Source organism: Ammospiza nelsoni, chromosome 6 (assembly GCF_027579445.1).
Source record: "Ammospiza nelsoni isolate bAmmNel1 chromosome 6, bAmmNel1.pri, whole genome shotgun sequence".
Lineage (NCBI taxonomy): Eukaryota > Metazoa > Chordata > Aves > Passeriformes > Passerellidae > Ammospiza > Ammospiza nelsoni.
Window position 1 is genome coordinate 13879499 of NC_080638.1, and position 26473 is coordinate 13905971.

A 26473-nucleotide genomic window follows, 5' to 3' on the forward strand; every position below is an offset into this window, starting at 1 on the left:
GTTTATCCTTCCCTTGCTCTCATCCTCACAGGCTCCCAAGTTCCCCCAATGCTTTGTATGTCAAACGATCTCTCTGTCTCAATTCAAATCCCTCCTTAAGAGATGACTTCTGTGCAGATTTCCTATAATGATTCCCCCAAGATATCCATACTGATTTGAGACAGGACTTTCATCTATTGTGGCACGTGTGGTTGATGACACAATTTCTGAACCTCATACTTCTCTGCCCAGAACAGTTTTGAGAAAATCTTTAAGAAAAAAAATCACTCCTTTTTTTTTGTTCACTTGTCTTTTTTTTTTTTTTCACCATGCCTCTGTAAGAAAAAAAAGCTAATTTTAAAAGCCAGGTAAACAAACAGATCAGATTCTAAATATACAGAATATATGTTAATTAGTTCACAGAGAGTTTAAACACAAGCAGCTTTGTTAAAATCCTGTAGTGATATTAATCCACATCCAAGTGCATGTAGTGCTCCAATGAAAGTGAATGGGTCTGTAAATTTTGCACTTTGGTGCAGACTCTTGCAGCCTTTCTGTGCTTTCCTTTCCTGTGTGTGAGCTGAGCATGGAGTGGGGTGCTATTGCAGCCAGTGTCTCCATTATGGAGAGCAGAGGGAATCTGACCCTTGTGAGAGGTTTCCAACCAGGGAGGTTCTTATGTTCAGTTTTTTAAAGCTAGAGTTTATTACTGTGTAGAGTGGTGCCAGTTCTACCTTTGCAGCTGAGCATTGCACAAACATTAAACTAAAATATTTTCTCCCTTACTTCTTCTTTCCCTCCTCTACTGACTTCTGCTTTATCACAAATGCTTTGTTTTAAAAATCAAAATAATATGGGCTGATTCCTTTTTGTGGACAATGGATGCACAGTGAGTTGTGAAAATAAGGGCTGTATTGTGTGGTAGTTGCCCACATGACTGTATTAAATAGCCTTCTAAAGCACCTGTGTGCTGCTAATCTCTACAAATTAGACGGAATTAGCTGACCTTTAGTCTGCTCTGGTATGACAATTTCTACATTCAAGGAACTTTCTGGTAATGGTCTACATCAAGTCACAGAAAATGAGGTGGGGAAAATATTTGGAAATGTTTTTATTCAGTAGTTTCTAAATTGACTTGTGGTTTGGGGATTTTTTTGTTGTTTTGGGTTTTTTGTTGTTGTTGTTGATGGGGTTTTTTTTAATGTTTATTACATTTGTAGGGGAAAAATTGACCAATAATAGTTGTGATGCAAATGGCTTTTTCCCCTAACAGAGACTGCAGGGATATTAAATCCCCAGGAGCCAAATAAACTCTAAGGAGTTCTGTAAAATGACACATTGTTGCAAGGGATTTCATGACTTATGACCACTGTGCAAGTATGAACCAGCAAGCACTAATAAAAATAGACTTTGTGGAATTGTGGTAATTTTTAATCATAAGCCTAAAATGCTTGCAGTATTTCAGTCCACTCTGGTTGCATTTTTGAGTCATGTCTCTTCTGCTTGGTTTAATGTGCTTTAAAGGTGGAGTTATGGCTTTTTAATTTCAGTCCAAGAGAAGTTAGCTTTTGGAAGGTGGGCTGAAAACATGCAAACCAAAACAGTTTTTCAAAAAGGATGATACCCCTTCCCCCTGCATTTGTTTTGGATCCTTTGAACTGGAACCTCTGAGATAATAGGTGTATCATGGATATAGATCTATAATCCATGACCTTATTACAAGTGATAAATTAATATTTGCAAACCTAATTGCCTCACTAATGTGCACCCACACCTGTCCTAACTTGCTACTTCCATTTTTCAAGCTGACAATGAAAGCAGCTGATCACCATCCTCTACTTAAATAAATCTACATCTACTGTGAAGAGTGAAGAACAATATCCTACTCACACACATTAAAAAAAGTGCCTGATGACATGTGGCTAGAAATAGCTAAAAATAAAAAGTGGTTTAACCTAAAAGCTTTGACCAGAAAGCTGTTGAACCCACAGGCTTCACAGATGTACCACCTCGAGGCTAATGGGCTGGGACCAGTATAAATGAGAGGAGAATCTGGTCATTTGTGCCAAAATACCCAGGACCTCTTTTCTCTTGGGTTCTGGGCTCATTCCCCTGTGGCCCCAGTGCTTATCCTCCTTCTCTCCAGCACACTGTCCCACTCAGCCGCAGCCTCTCGGATCCCTGCCTGTGTCTGACTGGGACAAGCTGACATTATCAGTCAGCAGGCACCTGGCCAAGTGGAACTTGAAACAATAAATGCTCCTCTGTCATGTAGCAAGGCATATTTCTGCAGGATATGGTCCTGTTAGGTGTCCTGTAAAGCTGAATTAAATCACTGGGTAGCCTTTTGGAGATGCAGCAGGTTTTGCAGTAGTCATATCTCTGGTTTTTGTTCTCGGCATGGTCTGTAATATTGTGGTTAAAGGGAACAAACAAATATTTTGCTGACTGCTTCTTCCCCTGGATACTGGAACCAGAAATTCAAAATACATTTCAGTTCTTTTGCATATGATCTAACTAGTTCTCTGTTCAATGTTTGTTTTCTCTGATCACCTTACCTTTGTACACCAAGTATTAATCCCACTTTGCACTTGTTTCTCCAATGCATTTTATTCTCCTAAGAACTCAGTGTCCAGTATGCATATTGGCCCCAGTGCACAGGTGCTTGAAACAAAGTGATAAATGGGAATATATTGATTAGGAAACTCAGCTCTAATTTCTCAAATGTCACTGAATAAGAGATCACTCTCATGTGAAGCAGGATTGTCTAGTTTGGATTCTTCTGGAATCCCAGCCTTCTGTTTCAGAAATTATTAGTGACTTGCTAATAAAAGAACAGGGCAGAATCTGTTCAATGTCTTTAGGTTTCCTTCTCAAAATTGAATATGCAGTTCTTGAAAAACAATCAAACATAACCAGACAACCCTTCCCCCTTTTCCCATTCCCTCCATTACCCTCTCCCCAGAAAAAAAAGGAAGCCTTAAACCCCCACAAAACTGCCCCCTGCAATATTTCAGTCCTTAAAAATTGAAATACCCTTAGAAAATCATAGCAGATATGAAATTAGAATTTGTTTGGAAACCAAGTGCAGGGTCAAGAGGGTAGGGAATTGTATGAGAATTTCCATAAAGAAAGAGAGTATACTTTCAGAGGAATATAATGGGGCTGATTTAAAATCTGATGTTGACAAAGAGAATAAGATGTGGAAAGTCAGAGCAAGATAGTTAGAATCCAGTATGTAAAAGCCACAGGTGATTCTTAATAGGCAATAAATTAGCAGAAGGATAGATGTTGCCATTTTTATGGTAATAGAAATGCTTTCAGTTTTTTAGCAAGTTTTTAACTTAAAAAATTAACTGAAGAGCAATGCAAAGAATAGGAAGGTAATTGTGAATTTGGAGCCAAATTATGCCAGGCACAATTGAATAAGTTCTGACTTTTCTTACTGACAGACATGTATATTAATAGTTGGCACTTATTGAACCAAATATGAATATTCATCTTCATTTATATTTCAAGGCCTTTCATTCCTCAAGGACCACAGTGCTTTTGACCAATTTTCATCCACATTACTAAAATGACAGCTTTCACTCCTGGGCCCTGACAGAGGTCTGCAGAATTCATTGGAGGTCCTGGGAGGAGGGAACCAGCTCCCGCTCCCAGCTGTCCACAAACACTCATTAAGAGAGGCAAATATCCAGCAGAATCTCTGTGAGAATTTTTAATCACGCAAAGGCTCTGCTAATTAGGTAGCTGATGGGGCATAGAGAGCACAAGGACGAATTCTTTAAACAAAGGACTAGAAACTTTAAGAGCTTTAATTACTTGGGCACAGAGTTCATTTCAGAACTTGGGAGCAAATTATTCTAATAACAATAAGACCAAGTAGCAGGCCATATTAGTGAGAATTGTGGGGAAAAGTTCAATCTTCTTGGGCTGTCACAGCTGTGATTGGAGCGTATTGGAAACTGAGGGTATTAATAATAAACTTTATTGTGAGTTGGATTTGATGCAGAAGATTTCCTATGCTCTTCTTTTCTGCTTTCTCAGGGAGTCTTGCACTGTGTCCTACACCTTAAAACACTGGGGTAGCTCTAGAGGTGGATACTTTTACACAAATAATGAACAATGCCTATTATCAAAACAAAATCCCCTTTTTTTATTCAGTGCACCAGACTTTCTCCCAAACCTAACAACTGGAAATGTGTTGCTTTCTTGTAGGCTAGAAGACAATTCATTTCACTGGCTGAAAATTATGGGCTTGGGGTTTTTTGCTTGTTTTGTAAGTGCATAAATAACATGGCTGGATTGTATGGTTTCTCCCAGCACACAGTTCAGGCTTAAACAATTTCCAGGATCCCTTTCTCCTAGGTGGTATAAGAAAAAGAGACAGAAAAAGGAAGATGCAGAAAGTTTGAGGGATTCAAATTAGAAATTGTGCTCTCCTACAAGTTAAGAATAACATATAGAAAATACACAGTTCTCTTTCCCTAGGAAAGTGGAAAACAGCTGATGTGCTACTCTTGTTATTGCTGCTGAGAAACCTTAGCAAGCTTTGTTTAATTGAGCACAAGGGGCACATCCTGCCTGTGTGCTGGATGAGAAGCTGATTTTCCTGTACGATATTTGGGGTGATAAGGCAGAAAGGAAAGGAGATATTTGCTGTCTGTAGTCTCGGACAGTTTTGCAGTCAGGGTAGGGGGAACCACCTTCTGGTACACCTGTGTAGATTAGAAATCTTCTGTGAAGATACATATTGAGTATTATTCATTTTTTATGAAGGGATGCTTACTTGTCTGGGGCTACTCTCTGACAAGGGGAAAGCTTGATAACTTTAAAAATGTGTTTATATACATTTTAAGAAAACTCTGTTCTAAGCAAAGGGTTGCTTTCCAGTAGATTTAGTGCAAAACACATACAAGGATTACTCAAATGTTAAATGCTAATGGAAACTTTAGTATCCAAGAACAAGTTATCTAAGAGACTGCTCAGTGCTGCTGGGGAGATGAGCTTGAATATGTCAGTTGAACACGGGTAAAGAGACAGGTGAAAATGTAAGCTGTGATAATTGAGGGCTAAGTGTTCTCAGTGAATAAGTGATGGACTGGTGTTCAGAGTTGCAGAAATAAATTGAAGAAAGAAAAAAAAAGCTGTATCTGCACAGAGAATTGGTCTGATTTAAAACTTCACTATCAGATTTGAAGCTTGAACAAATATTCTGCTTGTGTTTGCTATTGAGTTTCCTCTGCAGTGGATAAAACATGCAGCAAAGGCACTGCTGAAGGAAAACCAGTATAATCTGCGGCTATGGACAGGCTTTCAGTTTGTGTGGACTTTCCCCACATGAATAAGCAGAGGTCTGAGTGCAGTGATCATGGAGCTGAGCCGTTCCATTAGGAAGTCATTCTGCCCACTGTGGTCTCTCAGCCATTTGTGAGAGCAGCTAGACTAACAAAATGTACTACTGACAGAAGAGCTTTTTCTTTTCATTCTTGCTTTTGGTTTTCTTTTATTTCCCAGGAGAGCAGGTTAAGCTGACATGCAGGAGTAATTCTGTCACCTTAGATCCTAATATTTCTGACAGCAGTAAGAGCAGAATAAACAAATAGATGGGAGAGAAAATGTGAACAGGAGATGGGGAGAGAAAAGTCCCATATAGTAACTTCTTTTAAAACAATCCTTTTGTAATTTTGAAAAGCACTTAAGCTTCAGGTACACTGTGCTGCAATTCTCTCCCTGGATCCTTTGGGGGACTGGAAATAGCGCAGTTTGATGCTCATTTCATGTGCTGCTCTGTTTTTCTGGCTGTTGCCTTACTCACTTGCACATCTGGCCTTGGATATGTAGCACAACAACAGTAATATCACCAGTTTGACTGCACTGATTTAAACCAAAAACCCCAAGCCTAAACCAAAACTTTTTAAAGCCCAGAGTCCAAGAACATAGCTGAAAGTAATTTTTTTTTGCATAAAAATATATTTAATCTACTTTTATTGATAAATACTGTTATTGATGTTATTTTAATATTTTACTCTTAAAAATTATGTCAAGCAAGGTTTCCCCAGTTATGTTGCTTTTTTTTTGAGGAAATATAATTTGTGAAAAAAGTGTGTGGCCCTGCTGCATCAGCTTAGCTGTTATTACTCAGATGAAAAATAAAGCTCCAGTTTTTCAGCAGTTCTTTCATATGACAGACCTCATTACAATCTTTTTTTTTTTTTTTTGTAAGAATAAACTGTGTCTTTTTCTTCTGTGGTTTTTAATTGTAGATATTAATAGCCCATTTTGTGTGTTCTGAAACTATGTTCTTTCAACTTGGACAGAGATCCTGAGCACAAAGAAAATGTGTTTAAGACAAAAAGACAACAAAGAAGTTTTATCAGCACTGCACCAAAGTTTTTAGCATGTCCATTTTGGACAGATTGTCAATATCAAGATCCCAAAATGTGAACATTTTTGCACAGAAAGATAGCTGTCTATGCACATTTGTCAACTGTTATGTTCTGTTTTCTATTGGAAAAAGAATCATTCATCATGTTACAATCGCTGTCCAGTGCAAAGCTGATCAAGAGGCCTAACCATTAATTCATATCTGTCCACAGGTGTCAACTCTTAAGATGTATGCACTTTGTATGAAAATAATAAAAAAATATATTCAAGTAGTTGAATACAAAAGTCTTTAGAACCACCCTCATGTCCTTTGGGGGGATTTTACCCTGTAATGGGAATGTGAAGGAGCTTGACTTCAGAGTTGGTACTTGAGGCAAATAATCTTGGAACTGCAGAAACTGCAAATGGCTCTTGAGTGTGGTTTCTTATCTAGAAAGGGAAATAGAAGAGAAAGAGATTTCTACTGATAATGTATTTTGATAGGTTTATGTCAAGAGAAGCTCTGAGAAACTTTTATGGTGCAAAAATACTGGAATTCTTAATATAGGCAGAAGAGCTGCTTTCATATTCATATCCGTACCTAAAGAAAAGAAAATAAGCCTTTCCCCTGTCTTTCAGCAGTTAAGAGTTAGACTCCTCTCAGGAAAAAAAATGTTGAAATTAGGAATATCAGCAAAGCCATTGTTGGATGGCAGCACTGGGGGAGATCAGCAGGTTTGTATGGATAAGGCAGACCTAATAGATCCCATACTGATTACACGGTTAAGATGCTGATTGAGAAGAACTTTCACCCTAACCGATGGGATAGTCCTATTCTTCTCCTCAGTAGGATTTCCCTCTCTCCATTTGAAGCTGTGGCTGGGCCTTTGACAAATGCTCAATTTGGAGTACTCAGGCTTAAAATGGAGACTTTTAAAAATCTTTAATTGGGGCTAAGTGCTAGTTCGTCATGCAGCCCATTGTTTAGAACAAGGAGGCAGGACTAAAGAGTTAACTGCTTCCAATTGTAAATGCATCAGTGGCAGGCACATTACAAAGCTCTATACAATCCTGTGGAGTAAATGGTGGACAGCTCATCACAATTAGGCATGGTCATAATGAAGAGCCAGACGAGAGAAAAGGGGGCATGGGGAAAAACAGACCTTTTACAAATGTTTTTATATGAAGAGAAATTATAGCTAAAAGGGATAGTTAATTAGTTTAAAGAATAGGTGGTAATGCCTTCTCTTTGCAGAAAAAGAAAACTTTGAAAGCATGGAAAATGGGTGAGTTTCTAGCTGCTGATCTGGAAAAGGAGAAAACAATTCAAAGCAATACTGTACGTGGGTGTTTCTCAAAAGAGGCTGCGGTGGGAAGTGTGTGATCTGAGTAGTTTGCTCTTAGCAGAGACAGTAGGCACTCTTGTGTTTGATAGAGACCCTGTATGTAGCCTTGTTTCCCCTGGCATGCATCTGTGTTATTGCAGGTGCTTAGCACAGACAGAGATGCTCATGGTTTGCTTCCAGCTTTGCTCACCTCTGAGGAAGGCAAGGCCAACCTGGCTTCTGCTGGGAAGAATGCAGGGAAGAGCAAAGCTACAGCCAGCCTTGTGCTCTGGCCTCTCTGAGGTGTTCTGGCTAACCAATCGCCTGCAAAAACAATTTGCATTCTGAAATTTGTTGTTTGGGGAAGCAATGAAGAATGGCAGTCATCTGCAGCAGATTGCTAAAGAATAGTGCAGTAAACTCATGTATTGTGCTGATCATGAGATTCAGGCTGTGGGACATTAATGGGAGGTGAAGATTTTTCCAGCATCACTGAATTTTTGCGTGACTCTTCCTAGCACAGTCCCACTGTGTGTATCCTGAGTAAGATGGACCTGTGTGTCATTAATAGAAGCACAAAAGACCTAATAGAACACAAAAGACTCCACAAAGACTTTTTTGGATAGGTATATGCAGTCATTTCCCGTAAAGCTGATTGAGTTTCTTACTGCTGGGATCAACTTCTGTGGCTTGGTTGTGTATTTTTGTGCTACAGCACAGATTCTGAGAACTACAGGATAACTGTAATCCTTATTTTTTAGTCTGGGATTTTGGAACCACCGTCATCACTCCCTATGACAGCTGTGGAATCAGTGTTGGTGCTGGCACTGTCTGTGTCTGTCACATGGCACAAAATAGATTATGTTCTAGTAGTGAATGGGATAAGGTTGTTATTTCTCAACTGTTTCTCCCTGTAGTAGCATGTGCAGCATGCTTTGTGCTCACAAAGAGCAAACTTGTTTGTATGAGAGCCTGATTCTCTATTAGTAAGTGGTTTACTTTTATGGGACTGCTTTGGTGTCTTTTGTCCCAGGGAGAGAAAAATTGGGATTGCAGTTGTCTCTAATCTGTCACCTGAATTCTCTTGGAATTTGCCTAGTTTTACAACATCCATCCATCTCCAAGGATAAGTAATATCCACCTACACATGCCAGTAGCTGTGGTATTGCTTCAATAACCAGTAGGTTCTAATGTGGTTTTTGTGGTCAAAGTGGAGACATGCAAGATGGAATTTTAAAATTCTTGTTTTCCTCCTGTTGAAATCAGTTGTAAGACTTGTGAAGGAACAAAGTTGCGCCTGTTTTTGGCACTTCAAAAAGTTTCATGTAAAATATTTGATTCTTTTCATTAATTGTACATATTTGCTTGTCATGGCTTCGTAGAGAAAGCTGTAGCAAAAAGATTGTCTTTCATCATTGTTCTCTGCAGACCTAAAATCAATATTTCTGTGACTCCCCTTTTCTTTAAATCATCTCTGATAAGGTCTGCTTTAGCATTTGAATATGTGCAAATAACATGGATTCGTGCCCCCAATTACATTTGTCTTGTACATGAACAGACAGTATGATTAGAAATTTAAAGGATAAAACCTGTACCAGTGCCTTCATCAGGAGTTATGTAAATATAAGCCCTTTGAAAATTACATTTCATTGGTACAAGTTGATGTAGAAGGGAAACCAGAACCACAGAAGGCAGGTATTCTGCTGAATGATCAGGAATGTAGGAGTGTACAATTGTAAGTAGTATACAGATTAGATTCTACAGGTCTCTTCAAATGTTTCTTAAAGGGTTTGTTTGTTTGTTTGTGGTTTTTTTGGATGAGAAAAAGAGAAATTTGTATCATTTATTTTAAGAATGAAGAAAAGTAACATCATCTCTTCTCATATTCATTTAGATTTAATACAGGGTTGGATGCAGGCTGTGGGATGTTGAAAGGGAGAATAGAGAATAGAGGAAGCTGCTAGAAGGCTAACAGACACTGAACATTATTCTGAAAGAAACTTTTGTCCTTATCATACTATTATGCAGATAAAATGTTGGAAGAAGGGTCTGTATGAAAATGTTGAAAGAATTAATAGGGTTTGTGTCAAATTAATACACATAAAAACCTAAGGTCAAATAGGAAGTTGGAAGAAAATTTATTTTTCCACTCAACCTTCTAAAAGTAAGTTGTTTTCATTGCTTGCATATCTATGCTTACGTGGAAACTAAAATTTCAGTAAATTATTCAGTTTCTCTGCAGAAAGCTGTCCTCAACCTGTGAAAAAAAAAAAAAAATCTCTTAGTCTGGTCTTGAGGTGGTACTGAGTCTGTACCAGATCAGTTCATTCCTGTCATTTTACAGAAATACCTATCTTGGAATACTTAGTCTCTGAAGTTTGATATAACAGATGGAAAGCTCTTTTATACACTACCCAGGAGCTGGGTCAGAGAACTAAACATCTTTAGAAAATTTTTTCTGTGAGATTTTATTTTATTTAACTGTTTGGCTAAGCAGGGAGACAAAGTTGGAGGTGATCCAGGCCCAAGAATATGTAACATAAATTTCCAATGCACATGAAGAACATATTTGAAGAGAGAGAGCAAGAGATGGGCACAAATAATGAAAAATCCAACATTTTTAAAGATCATACTGACAAGGAAAGGTAGCAATTGATACCCAGGCCTACAATACATTTTTGCAGTCTTAGCAAAGTTCTAGAGAGTTTTTCTGTCAGTCTGTGAAGTATAAACGAGACATTTTGTAAAGACCCTCAGTCATCTGGTAGAATCCCAGTGGAAAGAAGAATGGATCAGGACAGGACCGTGAGGTCTGTGGATAATAAAGTCTCTGCAGAATTGCAGCTCAGCCATGGGCAATTACGAAGCAGAAATCTCTTCCTTTCAAAGGTTTTGGTTCTTCTGGAGGGTAATCTGGTAAGAATGAACACAGCAGCCTGACCACCCTGCCTCTGTTTGGATGGTTGGTGTGTTCACGTTCTTGTTTGTACCATACTGTGGCTGTAAATCAAGCTTTTTCCTGGGCTGCTGTTTACAGAAACAGTGATATTCATTTTATGTTTCAATGTCTGCAAATTTTTGCTAGAATTTAAATGCTAGAATTTAGCTAGAAAATATTCTTTGTGAACAGGTATTTTATCACATCAAGACCTACCAATAGTCCTTCAACGGTAAGATTTATTAATAATTGGAAATTTGTTATTTAATCTAGAGTTTAAATGTAGTTACATATGCCAACTTAATGCCACAAAATAGCCTAAGAATATTCTTAAGCAGTATGTCAGCTAAATTTTATTGCAGTTCCATTAGTATTACCATTAAGCAGCTGACTAAAGGTCATAATGAATACTTACTATTTTATATCACCCAGGAGGTGCTAAGTACAGCTGGAGTCTATTTCACTACTTGAACACATATAATAGTCGACAAATTGTCGATCAGTGGATGTGTCCATCTTATCAAAGTACTTTGTCTGCCCAAGTATGTAGCAATTCTTCTGATGTGCATTGCATAATAGATGGAGGTGGAGGGTTTTTTTTTAAAAAAAGGGAAGTTCTTATTAAATGGCTGGTTGTTGTAGTCCTATTCTAAGTACTGCCTATAATTCTCTCCTTGAACTGACATTTCAGTAATGCAGTCAGGGCTTGCATGATTCTAGCTAACCAGTTTAATAAGTGGGGTAACAATTATTGAGATTTCTGGTGTTCAAGATGATGAAAATTATTCTGTATATGGTTGATGCTTTTTTTCATACTTTTCTGACCATGTTATTCCTTCTACTGATGCCAAGTTCTGCTGGAACTGCAAGAAGATTATGCCCTTATTGTAATTCTTTAACAGCTGTTCCAAAATAAGTCTTGGTCCTTAACAAACCAGTTCTGTGCATTTAGAATGGATTTTTTTAGAATAGTTTTTCGAAAAGACCCCCATCAAAATAGATGGTTTGATTAATGTGGTGATTTGAGCTTTAATCTGTGTGATGAGTATCATGCAGAACTGTGTGAGCAGCATGGACTTGGGATCCTTGGGATCCTTTGTTGTTATCTATCTGATGTTGTTCAACAATTTTATTTGCAATAGGAAAGCCCTGGCTTTAAGTAAAAGTACTTAATATTTTCAATTGTTGCTTTCTTGTGTTTCAAGTGGATTTTATGAGTACACAGAGCTACACAGGACAAAAGGACAACTTCTTTATGAAATATGAAAAAATATTCCACAATCGTCTTGGTCCTATTTCTTTTCACTACAGAAAGTCTATGAAACTTCAGACTGCATTCAATTTCACATTCATTTTGGCAGCAATAGTACTGTAAAACTGCTCATTTCCTACAGGGCTTTTGCAATATGTATTTTAGCACACACATTCAGCAACGACTGACTTTTGATCTAAAATGAACTAAAAATACTTTTTATCAAAAATTGCGTGTATGTGAATGAAAGAGAAAGGTTAGCCCTCCACTGTGTTTGGCTTAAATTCTTTTGACATTAACTTGTTCAAAAGAGAATAATTTCCTTTTCTTGAGAAACACAAATTTTATTATTTTCAGCAGCAAATCTTTCCCCTTTAGTCCATTAGCACTAGGCAATCTCTTCCTGTTAGTAGCAAGTTGCAAGACAAGAAAGGGTTAAATTTTTATGGCAAAATATCTCATTGATCTTATCATTCTGAGTAATTAGGTAATTCAGCAGCCACAGTTCAATGAGACTTGATGTTCAAATGCTGCTCCTCTCCGCATCTCACCCTGGCTGAAGCTGGGAATGTAACGGAGGCCACAAAAGAAATGGGATATCTCAGAAATGTCCCAAATCTCGTGGTTATCACCAAAGTATGGGCTGCTCAGGTGGGCCCCAGCAGAGCTGCAAGTTGAAATTTTGCCTTGACATCAAAGGGACCAAATAGATGTGTCTTAGACTTCCCTGACAGAATTTCTCAGTCTGGTGAAACAGTGAAGCTGCATGGAGATTCAATGGAAATTGAAAAATGCAGACAGAAAAATGGGAATGAAAATTGAGAGATATTTTAAGAGTATTCAAGATTTAAAAACCCAAATGTTCTCTACTGTGTCAGAGGGAAATAGAAGCCACACTTGTAATAGGTGGCTTTTATGCTCTCTGTACACTCACATGTCAGTTGACATCTCTGTAAAGTCCTTTCAGACTAGAAGTAATGGAATATAAAAATTCAAAAGAGAAGAAATGATGATTGCTGCTGACAGAATCAAGTACTATGGCTTTTGCAGCATGTTTGGGGTAAAAAAAATAGTCTCCAAATATCCATGAACACAAAGAATTGTATAGATCATTTACTAGATGGAAACTTCCAAATTCTTCTTAGTGCAGAAAAAACCTCCCAGATATGATTAAATAAACCCTTAACTTGCATTTGGACAGAAACATGGTGATGTGTCCAAATACTGTATAAGTGCAATGTACAACTTTAAAATTCATTAGTTGCTTAGCTAAAGAAGGTCTTTAAAAAATAATCATTTTGAGTTTAGTTCAAGCAGGCTTAGGTGACCTCAGTGCAAGAGTCCTGAAAGACTTTGCTGAGATGATTTCTGGTCAACCTCTTAATTTTTTATTAAAAGGTGATTTTTTTGCATATTTTAAAACCTAAGTCATAAAATTGTGCTAGTGTACAGAACTGCCAGCAGAATGGTTTAGACTTCTATAAATTAGTCAGCTTGCTATTGATTGCAGGTAAAAGAATGGAAATGTTGATCGTGAATTCAATAAAGAATTACAGAATGGAAGTGAAGTTCATGGCTGTCACAGTTTTATGATGAGAGCACCTTGTAAAACCAACTTTCAGGTTCTTCATGTGGTTGTAGGTCTAATGAATGTACTGTCTAGACAGAGGGTATTTAGGCTTCAAAAAAACTCCTGGTGCCACATTGGAATTAAGAGGTGCAGTAGCACTGTCACAGCAGTATCCAGCAAACAAACTGAGAGTGGCCTCCCTGGCAGGTGCCAAAGAGGAATTTTCAGTGAAGAGTGCTTACTCTGTGGGATGTTTCCAATGGCATCCTGCTAGGACTGATTCTGCCAATGTTTGGTGTCATCTTCACTGATGGACACCAAGCCACAATACCCTGGCCAAGAACATTTTTGGACTAAGATTAGTAGAAAATTATGAGGGAGGGCATCCTCAGGATTTTATCACTTTGCGTCACATAGATTCTGCCTTCTTGGAATAAAATGTATTTTGATACACTCAGGTGTAAGGCTGTACAGAGGAGACAAATATCAACAGGAATGACAACTGCATCCTGTGAAACAGTCACTGACTTAAAAGACTTTGAGGTCACAGTGGCAAGAGTGATGAACTGGAGCTCTTAGGGAAGTGTGCTTAGAAAAGCCAGTGGGATTCCTGGATGTGGCAGTAGTGGGCTGGAAAGTGACTTTTACCTCCAGCAACTGAGTAACTGTTTCCCAATCAATACCCTGCTAACCGTTCTTTTACAGACCCTTTGTGTTATCAAGGGAGGCAGCTTGTCCCTGTCACTGTTGTTCATGCTTCTTCAGCTCAATGTTATAGGCAGAATGTCATGAAGCAGAAGAGCAGGCACACAAGCAACTTCTCAGATAAAAGCCCCAGAGTACAGAACCTTTTCACCTGAGATGGTCCGTGGTCAAGCCACTAAAAGGAAGACTTGTACTCCTGGAGCTGTTAGTGGTTCCATGCAGCTTTTCTGTGTGACTTGGAGGTTGTTTTGACACCACTTCTGGTGGTGGTGGTGGTGGTGGTGGGAGAGAAAGTTGTGATCCTTGCTCTTGAGATGCATTTCTGTAGGGGAATAGAATATAAGAAAATAAAGATAGTGTAGAAAGTAATCTTACCCCTAAGGAGTTGCAGCTGGGCCAATTATCAAAGATTAGGAACAGGCCTGACTTTAACAGGCCACAGCTGTAACCAGTGAGAAGAAGATGCTATAACAGAGTGGGTTGGCTGAGTGAGAGGGGAATTGGAGTCAGTGGCTGCTTTGTGAAGGGGAAAGAGTCAGTGCTCTGAGGAGATGTCCGTGAGAAACACCAAGAAGGTATGGAACTTTTGTGATAAGGAGACAACAGTATGGAACCCCTGCAATAAGATGACAACATATTTTCTCTGGGACATCATAGGAATCATGCTCTGATTTCATGATTTGAAGTCACGCCCATCTGCAGAGTAGGGCCAATGCCTCTCCCCAGTCCTGGGGGCAATCTGAGGGTGAGCACATTGATGGCAGTGTGAGGACATTCCAGCCGTGAGCCCCTTGGCGAGAGCTTTGGCGCAAATGAGACAAGCACCTTGTGCAGGGGGATATAAAGGAATCCGCTCAGGCAAATGTCCTCCTCACAAATGCTCTGCAGAAATATCAGCCAGTCTTAATGAAACCTGACTGCAAGTTTGTTTGAAAACTATTTTGAAATGTTTAAGACTTAATTTTGAATGTGTTGGCATTTGTGTATTTGTAAAAGTGCTTCAGTTCCATTTAAGCACTGGATATCCATTTACATTCAAGAATGTATCACTCCTTTATTAAATATATACTCCAAGGCCCTAACACACTGTCTCCAAGTAGCAGTTCTACACTCATGTATTCTTTATCACTTCTAAAACATTTAGTCCTGTGCAAAACATTTAAGTTCCTCTCTGTCTGTAAGTACTGTGGTAGCCGTGCACGTGTCCAGAGAAGACAAAGATTAACTGTTTATTAACATATTAATTAATGTTTTAAAACTCAGCAAGTCATTTTAAATGACGTAGGTACAAAGACATCCTGATACAGAAGTATTTTTGGACTAAGTATAACTTACTGGAAGACAGTAAGCCTAAATATGTGGAAAGTCCAGAATAGTGCTCAAACTGGTTAAAATAAGCTACATGTTTGTCTCAAAAATTGTTTACTGACAAAAATTTTAATGTTTTTCTTGCTTTTAGGTAACCAGAATCTTATTAACATTTTTTTCCAAATTCTTTGCAGGGGGTAGTAGCTCAGTTATTCAATAGCTAACTGACAATAATTAGCCTATTATGATGATTAATGCTTATTCAGGACGTTTAATTTGCATGCTATAAGCATGGTGAGACAGCTAATTTGAAGTTATGCCAAATACAGTGTTTAGTTTTTATATACAACATTTGTTTGCCTTTCCAAATATAAAATAATTGACAAGAATAATCATAGCTGAGGATATTAGGTCAGCAAGTTTTCATTTCTCCTTTTAATAACAATGATGTGTTACTTAGTGAACCAATTAGCAAGGTAAACTTTACTTGCATTTAAAAATGCATAAAGCTAAGGAAGAATTTCTAAATTGTAGTTAATGGAATGTCAACAAAGATGCATATTCTGTCATTCTAGCTCAGGTGAGAACCATCTGTCCCAGATAGATAGCATTTCTCCAACTTCTCACAAGGAAGAAGGATACTAGGTCATTTTTATGCACCTTGTAATCAGGATTGACTTTATGAAAGTCAATTAAGCTACTAGGCCTTAGCCATAGTTTCAAAGAAATAGACAGTGAAAGAATAAATGTCTTTAATTATGGTTACTAGAAGCCTTCACTTTTTCCCTCAGGAAATGCCTATATATTCATGTGGAACTTGCAGCCTGTTCTGGACATTTGGAGGGGCAAATTTCCATTTCTGCTTCTGATTGCTCAGGTTCTTTGACCCAGGCAGCAGAGCACACTTCAAAATGTGATGCTCTTCTCCAAAAGCTTCAATGTCTCTGGATTTGAAGCTTAAGTCTCCTTAAGCATGCTTTCAGAAAAAAAAAGCCAAATAGGGAAACATGAAGAGGCTCCTAAGAGAAAAAGAATGTCTGCAGTAGTGTTTGGAAAGTGATCTGGCGCCTTTGGAAGATAAGGGGAAAGACAAGTTTCTCTATGGGAAGTGTTGGTGTTTCCTTCAAAGTCTTCCTTAGGTTTCAGCCTTTGAAGCAGCAGGCATTGCAAAATTCCTCCTTGGGCATCATATAAAAGTAGACAGCACATCTGTGCTCATGCACCAGTCCAACCAGTCATCGCTTCTTGATAAATATTTCTGCTTGCTTTCTGCAAAAGGCATTTCTAGCTGTTCTTTGCAGCAAATGGCTGTGAGTTACTGATGAGAAACAGAAGAATCTATCTTTTGTGCAGTACCAAAATGTATATTTTTAATTTTTTTTTCTATTGACCTCAAATTTTGAATACCTGGGATGAGTTGCAGGATATTTATTCTTCTTTATGCCATTTTTTCCTCAAACTGCTGAGAAAGCAAAGTGTCTGGATGCTTTCTGACTCCGAGGAATAAGAGGAGGAAGAGACAATTGTTCTCCTAGAGGTGATGACAGGACCCCAAGTCTCTGTCATTTGCGCAGGGTCCTTTTAACCTTTTGTTATTTGGAAGAAGCTGGCAGTCTGTATTAATCTGTGTGAAAAATAGTGGGCCTGTTTCTGTCCATTTGACCTCCCCTCCCCTGAAAGGACCACAAGCCAGCCAGGCAGGTTATACCCAGCCCTTGCTGAAGCACTGCCCCATTCTTGTTGAAGCCCAGCCACAGCATTTACCACACCCTTGCAAAGAGCCAATGGACCCTGAATCCATTTGAATCCATTAAAGTAGAACAGAGCAGCTCTGCCTGCACCTGGTGAGCTGAGGAAGCCCAGGCATGGCCTGCTGTGCATCCCCAGGGCTTCTCCAGCGCCCCACAGCCATGGCAAGGCTCTTGCCCAGGTGTGGGGCAGGGGTTTGCTCAGAGCTGAGGCCCTTTAATGAGCAGCATGAATGAGGGCTGCTCCCATGGTGAGGCTGGGAAGAATTTGGCCCACAGACAAATGTGGCCCATGCCACAGCACTTAGGGCTTTGTCCCCTTTTTGTTTACAATTACAACCACGGACAAATGAGAAACTGTTCACAGTTTCTCAGTAAGAATATGGGGAATCACTGGTTATCCACCACCTACTTAGATCCTCTTTATTTTATTTTTCTATTGCATCTCCCAATACTTCATTACCACCTTTGTAACTTAGAGGAGTGCAGGGACCAATTTAAAATCCATTGAAAGAGCCTTTGGCTTTCTGTAGTGGCTCCTGGATCAGGGCCAGGGGGTATAAACTGCTAGTGGCAAGTTTACAACAGTGCTCCCTTTGTGGGTGCCACTGCTGGGGCTTACTGAGGTGGCTGAACACTCTAACAAAAGTGATTTTGCAGATTAACCTGGTGACAAGCTGTGTGTTCTCAGTGGGAACTCTTCCAAATTTTTAAAAACAATTATAGTTCTCTGTCCATGAATGCTGGACTGTCACATTCTGCCAACACAGGGAAGCTTCAGAGAGGGTTTTTTGGGCTAGGCTGAATCTCCCTCTGTCTTTGTACTCTAACTAATCTAATCAAAGATTTATTTGTTGCTTGCTTTATTATCCCCGTATTCAAACACACACAATGCAGTATTTTGTGAGCTTACTTCTGAAACAGATTCTAGCAAGGTTAAAAAAAAAAAATTAAACCAACTTCCTTGCACTGCATATATACCCACTTAGTACTACACTAGTCATGCATTAAAAATACCTCTGATCTGCTATTGCCAGGGAAAATTAACTGTAAACTGAAAGAAAAAGTGGTGCATTGCACTTCAGTCTCAATCCTACCCTTTCAGTCTTGGATTTATTCACATCAAGAGCAATATAAATACATTAGTCAGTAATTTGGTTTTTACTCATTCACAGGCAAAAATAATCTTTTCCTTAGTTTGATAAAAACTGTTCTGATGGAAATGCAAATCTCCAGGAAAGGTTCAGACATGGTTTAAATTGTCCATTGCGTATTTTTGATCACTTACATGAATTCAAGGACTACTCCACTTGAAGCAAAGCTCTCATTTAAGCCAAAGAATGAAACATGTTCCTGGGTGAGTAGCTGCCTAAGCAAAGTACAGTATTAAATGCTACCTGTGTTGGTGGTTGGAAAGCAAAGAGATTGCATTACTGATGAATAAATCAAACTGATGAATTATTGCAACAAGTTCTTTTTTAAAAAAAATTGAAACAGTTCTTAGTTGAAATGTGTTGAAACTCAGAGTAGGTTCATAGTAGGTTTTCTAATGAAGGATTTTTTTTTTTGTTACATATGGAATCAGTTGCAGTTTGGTTTCATTTTTGCTGTTGTTGAAAACTTAGCATAAACCTGTCCTTGAGAAGCTTGGAAGTACCTGATATATTTGTGCAGCCTTGAATTCACCATGCAGAAACAAAATCCAGCCAAAAATCTCGGTGGAAGTTGCAGTGATGATTTCCCAACAACCAGTGGCTTGTGGCTTGCAAAGCATTTTTTATTTTTTACTATTTCAGTTGTGATTTGCTACATTGTGCTCTTCTTTTTGCATGAGATGTAAAGGTCCCTTGTTGTTTGTGTATCATTGATACAATTCTCCTGCAACCAAAAACAAAGAAGGCAGTAGTGCTTTTAATAGAGGGTGCCTGATTGATAAGCTAGTTGCAGCCAAACCTGCTCTGGCTAATTGTCTTTCAAATGCCCTCATTAATCAAACAGAGGAGTAAGTCTGACAGGAGAGCTGTCACTGTTTTCATGATTTCCTACCACTCACCTCACAGTGTGAGACCTGGCTGGGTACCCAAATCATGGCCTTTAAACAGTTTTAATGCCTGCTCACTGCAGAGCACACCTGGCTTTGGTGGGATGGGGGCCTGCCCAACTCTGAGCCATGATCTATCCCAGGAGACCAATTTAGCAGTTATTTAATGATTCATAGCTTGATGTCTGGAAATGAGTGCTCCACACGATAACATACATAAACAAATTTAATTAGTTTTTGCCTTTTTTGCATAAGTAGCCACCAGTGTATTAAAGCTGCAAACAAAACAGGTAGGCTGCCTGGAAAGTCGTTGAAGCTGGTTCACAGCAGAACTTTGTAAAAGGCTGTGGTGCTTTCTTTCATCTGCTGATAGTCACTGATGTGTCTTTGGCCAGGTCCTGAAGTTGCTGGGTTTGCTCATTAAGAACAAGGGAAGTAGTTATCTCAACTAGCTTTTGGCCAGGTGTTAGAATTACATATCTACAGCAAAAACTGGCAGCCTCTCATCTACTGCCCTTCAAAGCTGCAGAATGTAGTATTTTTTTGAAACTGTTTTTAAAGGATGTGCTTCATATATTTCCTGTTTTGCAATCTATTAGAAATATTATTTAATACACATCAACCTGAGTTATTGTTCAGAGATAGGGATTTATATATTTACATTTTTATTGAACATACATGAAAATCTTGCAAAATTATTTCTAGTTGTGCACGCTACAAAATAGGGCAAAATACTTAATGCTTAAGAAAGCAAATTGAAAGCTTTAGGGACAGAATATTTTTTTAACCTTATTTTGTAACATTGTATAATTAACACTGGTGATGTATGAAGTGTATGGGGGTTTGTTTCTCTGCTGTTAAGTTTTTCATATTCTCTGTGGAGCAGAATTCTAGGATTGATAGTCCAGAATAATATCTTGTCATTCTCCTAAGCAATATAAGTAAATACATTTTGCATGAAAAAATGTTGCATTTTGCATATATTCATATTAAGTGAAATTCTTACTTTAATAAAATTTCAGGGCTGAAAATGATTCAGCGACACACATTACAAATATTTTATACTGCAGGGTTTCTTTGAACTCCTGACAGCAGAGCAATATGGCTTGTCTTTTTTTCTTCATCTGGGATTAGCTTCTACCCACCAAGGGGAATATTTGCTCCGAAGAGAGGTGCCTTTTTCTTTAATAGGGCAGTTTGATCATAAATTTTAGCAGATCTTGGTTTTAGATTACCAACTGTCTGAACCAGACACCTTGTTTTCCTGAGCACACAGAGGAAAATCTTAGCATGGAACATGTTGGTTCCAGGAATCCTGCAGTCATCACTTTATAAATGTGCTTGATCTCAGGCTTGAGCAAGGGGGACCAAGCCATGATTTAAGATGATATGCTGCTATCCAAAAGTGAAATTCTGTCTCCAGAAAGCTCAGTGGAAACTTCGTTATTGGTCTCAGTGGGGCCAAATTTTATTTTTGTTAAGGTATTGTGAACTTTGGAAGCAATTTAGACTGAGAAAGAAGGTGGAGACAGGAGACAAATTGTTTTTGACCTTTTTCTTTTAGAAATTTAACAGAGACTATTGGCTCATTTCTGCCAGTACCTCCCAACACCTATCGGAAAATGTATTTTCTCTGAGTCACTATTAATTTTATATCATGGTGTTTTATTTTACTATGAGAGACAGAGTTCCAAGTGGTGTGATTTATAGGACATGTATACCTAGGTAGATATTGCCTCATGTTTTCTCTTCTCTATAACCCAAAACAAAGAGCCTTAAAGAGATATATTAAAATCTAGGTACCTGGTCCTAAAATTTGACCGACTTTAACAAAATCAGTAGTGTGTAGGTAAACATTTCCAAAGGCCTGTGATTGATTTTATGAGCTCATTCAATGCCTGTGGGTTGTGCTCTGTGGACACTCATAAGGATTTCTGATTAGTGTCATCGTGCCCCCTATAAATCTATTTTCTTGGGAGTCTATATCTTGGTAATAAAAACTTGTCCTGCAGTGAAAGGTCTTGGCATAATAGCAGAATTATTGCTATTTTTACTGCATTTGAAAAGCAATTCTTGCACCTTCTCCCCATCCTCTAGAAAGTCTTTTTTTTTTCTGCATATAATGCAATCCAAATCATTTCTTTGGTGATTTAATTAGGTAATATTAATGAGTGTACACTTCCTTTCTTACCTAGATTGTTGTGGACTGTACAGGTCCAACCTTGTCACTGTTGTCTGCATGTGTTGACCCCGGGCAGACTTAGTCCATTTTCCTCACTTGGGAAAATCTGTCAGCTTCTGCCTGTATTCCTGTTGTTTCTTCCAGATTTGGACCCCCCAGATCAGGATGGCTCTTTAAGATACAGTGAGGAGTCAAACTTTGTATTTAAGTGCCATTCCAAGAGCTATGAGGTGTCACGCCATTTTAAGACTTCATTTGTGGGTTCTTCAGCTGTGGCCAGGAGCCCTTTCAGGCTTGGTCATTTGAAGTTTTGTATATGTTCAATGTGGCCCATAGGTCTGTTAAAGAAGCACAGATTTGACAGGATCCACGAAACAGACAATACAACACCTAATTTCTTTTGAGCCTGGCCAGAACCTGCTGCTCAGAGTTAGTGCAGGTACCACTGCAGGAATTGCTGCTGTGCCTGGCCCACAGGGAGGGGCAGTGCTGCCTTCTGTGTAACAGGTGATGGTTTTGCTACCCAGGTAAATGAAGAGTTTATTTTTGTCCTGACTGGCCTCCAAGTGGCAGTGATTCCCCTCTGCAGCCAGCTCAATAAAACATTTGCATGGGAAATAAATTTAGTGATTTATGGTTTAGGTCTTTCTATAGAATATTCAGTGTATTTGTTGTTGAGAGAGACGCTCTGCTATTCCCTTTTGAGATCAGGCTTTAGTTAAACCTGTGCTTTATTTATTTGTGAAACTGTTGTGAATCATGCAAAATGTTGCAAAATGCTTCCCTAAAAGAACTACTGAGTGTAGCATCTGACTGCAGGTAGTTAAGAGCAACAGGGTTTAAAATTACTAAAATTCAGGAAGTGGGTAGGAATTGGAAGATGACAATTCCTGTGTGGGTTGAGCATCTGGAGCCAGCACTACTCCCAGTCTGGTCACTCTGGGATTCTGCTTTTGCATGAGCAGGAGAGGAGAATCTGCCACAGGGCAGCTGCAGGAAGATCAGTAATCAGATCCCTGATAACCTGAGTGACTGCTGCAGGCACACTGGAGCAAACAGATTGCACTGCAGCAACACGGTGCAGAGTGATCTTGTGGGGTAGGGACACTGAAATCACAGGATGGAGTTGAATGAAACTGATTAATCTTTTGGATGGTTTTATTTGGTTGTTTGCCAAAACTTATTTTCTTTTATCTAGTGATAATATTTGTGATATATTAAGAATAAACAAGATTAGAAGAGAGTTTTCGTTAGTAGTAAAAAGGTTATTTCATCTTACTTTCCCTTTTGTTTTTCTCATGTATAATTTTAACTATAATTTCAACAGTTTATTAGCTACAGCTTTTCCAAAAAACAAGAAAAATATACCAAAAACATACAAAACCAAGATGGTAATATAGTACTTATAGGACAATTTTGGTTTTTTCTGTTGCAGAAATGATGTTGCTCATTCAGGTCTGGTGAGAAGGATGTTGGGAGTACATCAGTGGAGAAAGACATGGTAAGAATTTGTCACTAAAAGAAAAGCATACAGGATTGTCATCTAAATTAAATGCTGATGGATCATGGATTGGATTTTATCTGAGGGTTCTTTTAGCCTTTAGGTATGGAGTATATCTGTGACTACAGTGCCAATGGTGATTATTGCTGTGATGGATCATCTGCTCAAAAATAATAATTGAAAGGACCTTCCTGAATTGTAGGACCTTATCCTATGGGAAAAATGCATAGATGGGAAGAGTTCCATTATGAACTGGAGATAGATGGAGCAGGTTTTCTCTCTTTCAATATTTTCCATGACTTTATTTGTTGTTATGAAGTCTTAAAACTAAAAACTGAAATTTCATATCAAACTTCAGCAGAAAAATGTGGTTACTTGTGAAAGAGTTTTGGTTTATAACAACAAAGGTGTTTGGGCTGAAAGTGCTTTACTGGTGGATTCAGAACAGCTACCTGGTGTAAGTCAGCTCTGAGTAGGACATAAGGAACCCAAGAGTTATTACTTCAGCAAAGTCAAACTCATTTTTGCCTTTTAATTGTGTTTATTGTGTGAATTTACCATCTGGAAACTGACTGATTAAAACAGAGGTGTTGTTTCTATAAGGGCCAGGATTGTGAAAGTCAACTGAAATATAATACAGGAGTTTGGAGTGAAAGTTTTCATTTCAAAAATAGATACATAACACTGCTAATTTGTCAGTGATGCTGGCTTTGAGGTCTGGAAATTGTGGGTGAAATTCATATGTCTCCACCAAGATATCAGAAATGTAGATATCAAAGGCTGGGGAAGTCACCCTAGATTCACTTTACAGTCAGTTGAGGAAAAATGGGCACCTTCAGAGAGTGATTCATCTCAGCCTAAAATAGGCAGGTCAGGCAACTTGCCCCCTGGAGATGCCTGTTTCTCTCCACTGACTGTAGGAATGCCTACAGTGGCACACTCAGAATTCATTGTGTAACCTTTCAGTGTCTGAAGCTAGGCTGGATGAATCTCACCCTGTGGTAGCAAGGACAGGCTCTGCCAGCTGTACTAGTGTGAATAACACCTTCCTGGGCTGCTCCAGTGCCTCTGCTTCTGGCATTGAAGAAGGTCTAGCTGAGAAATTCTGAGGGTCCTCAAAACCCTGAATGATCACAATGATGATTTTTGAGGCTTGTTTACTTCTTAGCTTCATTGGGAGTAGGTAGTTTTATTTTAATTGTGTAAAAAGAAAGGGAAATCTGGGGTTTCTGTTTGTTAATATTTTTTCCCCTGTGGAATCCTAAAAATGAAGGCATATTTTATTCTGTTGGGTAGTAAAAGCTGCTGGGATTTTCTCAAAAGCCAATGGCTGTCTATTATTTTTTGTCCCATTTGCCTTCCCCATTTTTAGTGTTGCAGAGTGTAGTTAGATAGTGGCTGCCCTGTAAATCCAGCAAGCATGGAGGAACTGGGTAGACATTTTTTTAAGGGCTGGCAAGCTTTGCTGGGTTTGGAGGATGTCTGTGAGACTGAAGATCCAGCTAGATTTGCAATCATAATCCTTGCCTGCTTAAAATAATTTTTAAAAATTGAGAAGGAGATGGAATGAATAGTGCTGTTGTTTTGTACAACATTTGCTATTAACAGAGTTAATAGAAGAAATGTTAATAGGAAGGATATAATATAAAAATATTTAGAGAGAATTTGTGTTTTTGTGTAGTTTATGAATTAGGAAAGCAAGATTGCTCAGAAGACCCTTGCTTAAAAGGGAATTGCCCTGAGCACTGAGCAATACTGTGATAGAATATGTTCAGCCTTTTAGGTCACAGGATACTTTTCGTTCTGAACTCCTGTAAATACAAACCAGTTTGAACATAACAGGAGCACAAGGGCTTTTTTGCTTCTTCCAGAAATCCCCAGAAGTGGGAAGATGGAAAAAGTCCCAATAGTATTTATGACTTTTATTTTCTGTTGTTCAGAGAACCTGCCAAACACATAATAATTAGAACTTTGTGCTTGAGGTCAGTGAATTTGTACCTGAGCTGATGTTTCCAGTCACAGAGTGCTCTGAATTTTCTGACACTCATAGATGGGATAAAGTGGTCCAATAGTTCAACACACTTGTCACCTGCTGTTATTTGTTTTTTATTGGTTTTTTTCATGTCTTGACAAATACTAAAAATAGGACATAGATTGTTCCAAATCTTGAATGTACCAAGTGACTAAAATAAAAATCTGAGAGATAGAGGAAGGAAGCTTACATTTTTACAACTTCTTACATCTTTTCCTTCTCATATGTCTGCAAACAAAGCCATTTCTTATTTAAGTATTTCCCAATATAACCTACCATGTTGAATGTCCTATATGAGTTTAGCTGTTTGTAATTTACCAGGAAAACAAGAGGAAACAGTGCAAGGAAAGCAGGCTGCATACTTTGAACTGAAATTCTGCACCACCTTCATTAATAGTGGTAGGATCTCTAAACAGGCATCAAACAGTGAACCTCTAAACAGTGAACACTCTAAACAGTGAACCTTTGTAAATTTAATTTTAGCCGGGCATGTTGTATAATACTCTGCATTGCTCTTCAGACAGCTCAGAGATGAGGCAGTTCTGAGCACATGCTGGCAGCTGTGTGCATGTTGCTAATCAATCTTGTGTGTACAACTTAGGGGCTGCTTCACCTACATTTACTTTTCATTTAGCCCTTCTCAATTACCCATTCAAAAATCTTTGAAGATTGTTCCTCAGTCCTGTAATCTCTCCTCAATGAAAATGAGTGGAGCCACAAAGAGAACTAGAATAGGATTCATTCTCTTCTGTGCAAAAGAGAATGGATAAAAGCTTGACTTTAATACAGGTATGTGATAACACTGCTGCTATAAGACACCTTTTGGCCACATGGCAAATGAGCTGAAATAAATCTGTTCCTTATCATGCAAGGCTTTCCTAATTAATTGGGGAAATCCTTCCTCAGAAGGATGAAGAAAACAGAGTGGAACTGAGTACACTAATGCTGGGAAAGGACAAATTCACCTGTACTTCTCTAATTGCCACCATTTTCAATCTGGAGGCAGGTAAAACTGTTGAAATAGGAGCATTGCTTTGAATGCAAGTGAAATTTAGGGAGTGGGATAAGTCTTTCCAAAGTAGAGAAAATAATTTTACCTTTACTAAAAATCAGGGATTGTCTTTCCTATATTGGGGTGGCTGGAAAGTAATTTTATAGACCTGTTTTTGACTTGGTTCACTTGGAGTGTGACTTATTTACTTGAAAAATATTTATGTGGAAACAGGTAGTGGAGCATCTTAGCTACGCTGATTTTCATCACAGTGGCAGTCTTGATGCCCTTCTCCCAGGACTGCCATAATCACTCAAAATAGTCTATATTTTTAGTTTTACAGAATATCTTCCCGAGTTCAATTTCAGAATAATTGCAGTGCTGTTATACTTTGAAAATAATAACTATTTGCATGGGGTTTAAGAGGTGTTTCAGGGCCTGACATCCAGTGAAGTTTCTCAGGTTGTTGAAAGGATGGTTTGAGTAACTCTTTCAGAAGCTCAGTTAATGTAAGGGCACGTTAAGTTTTGCC

At 38.5% G+C, this 26473-nt stretch overlaps 1 long non-coding RNA gene across 1 annotated transcript in view; it reads left to right on the plus strand.

Moving 5' to 3' along the window:
* LOC132075217 (uncharacterized) overlaps nt 1-23400 on the plus strand; it is an 81609-nt gene extending 58209 nt beyond the window's left edge. The window contains exons 2-3 of the long non-coding RNA XR_009418737.1: nt 22853-22918; nt 23015-23400. This is a non-coding gene — a long non-coding RNA (uncharacterized LOC132075217). The remainder of the gene's footprint in view (nt 1-22852; nt 22919-23014) is intronic.
* Nucleotides 23401-26473: the final 3073 nt, after the last annotated feature.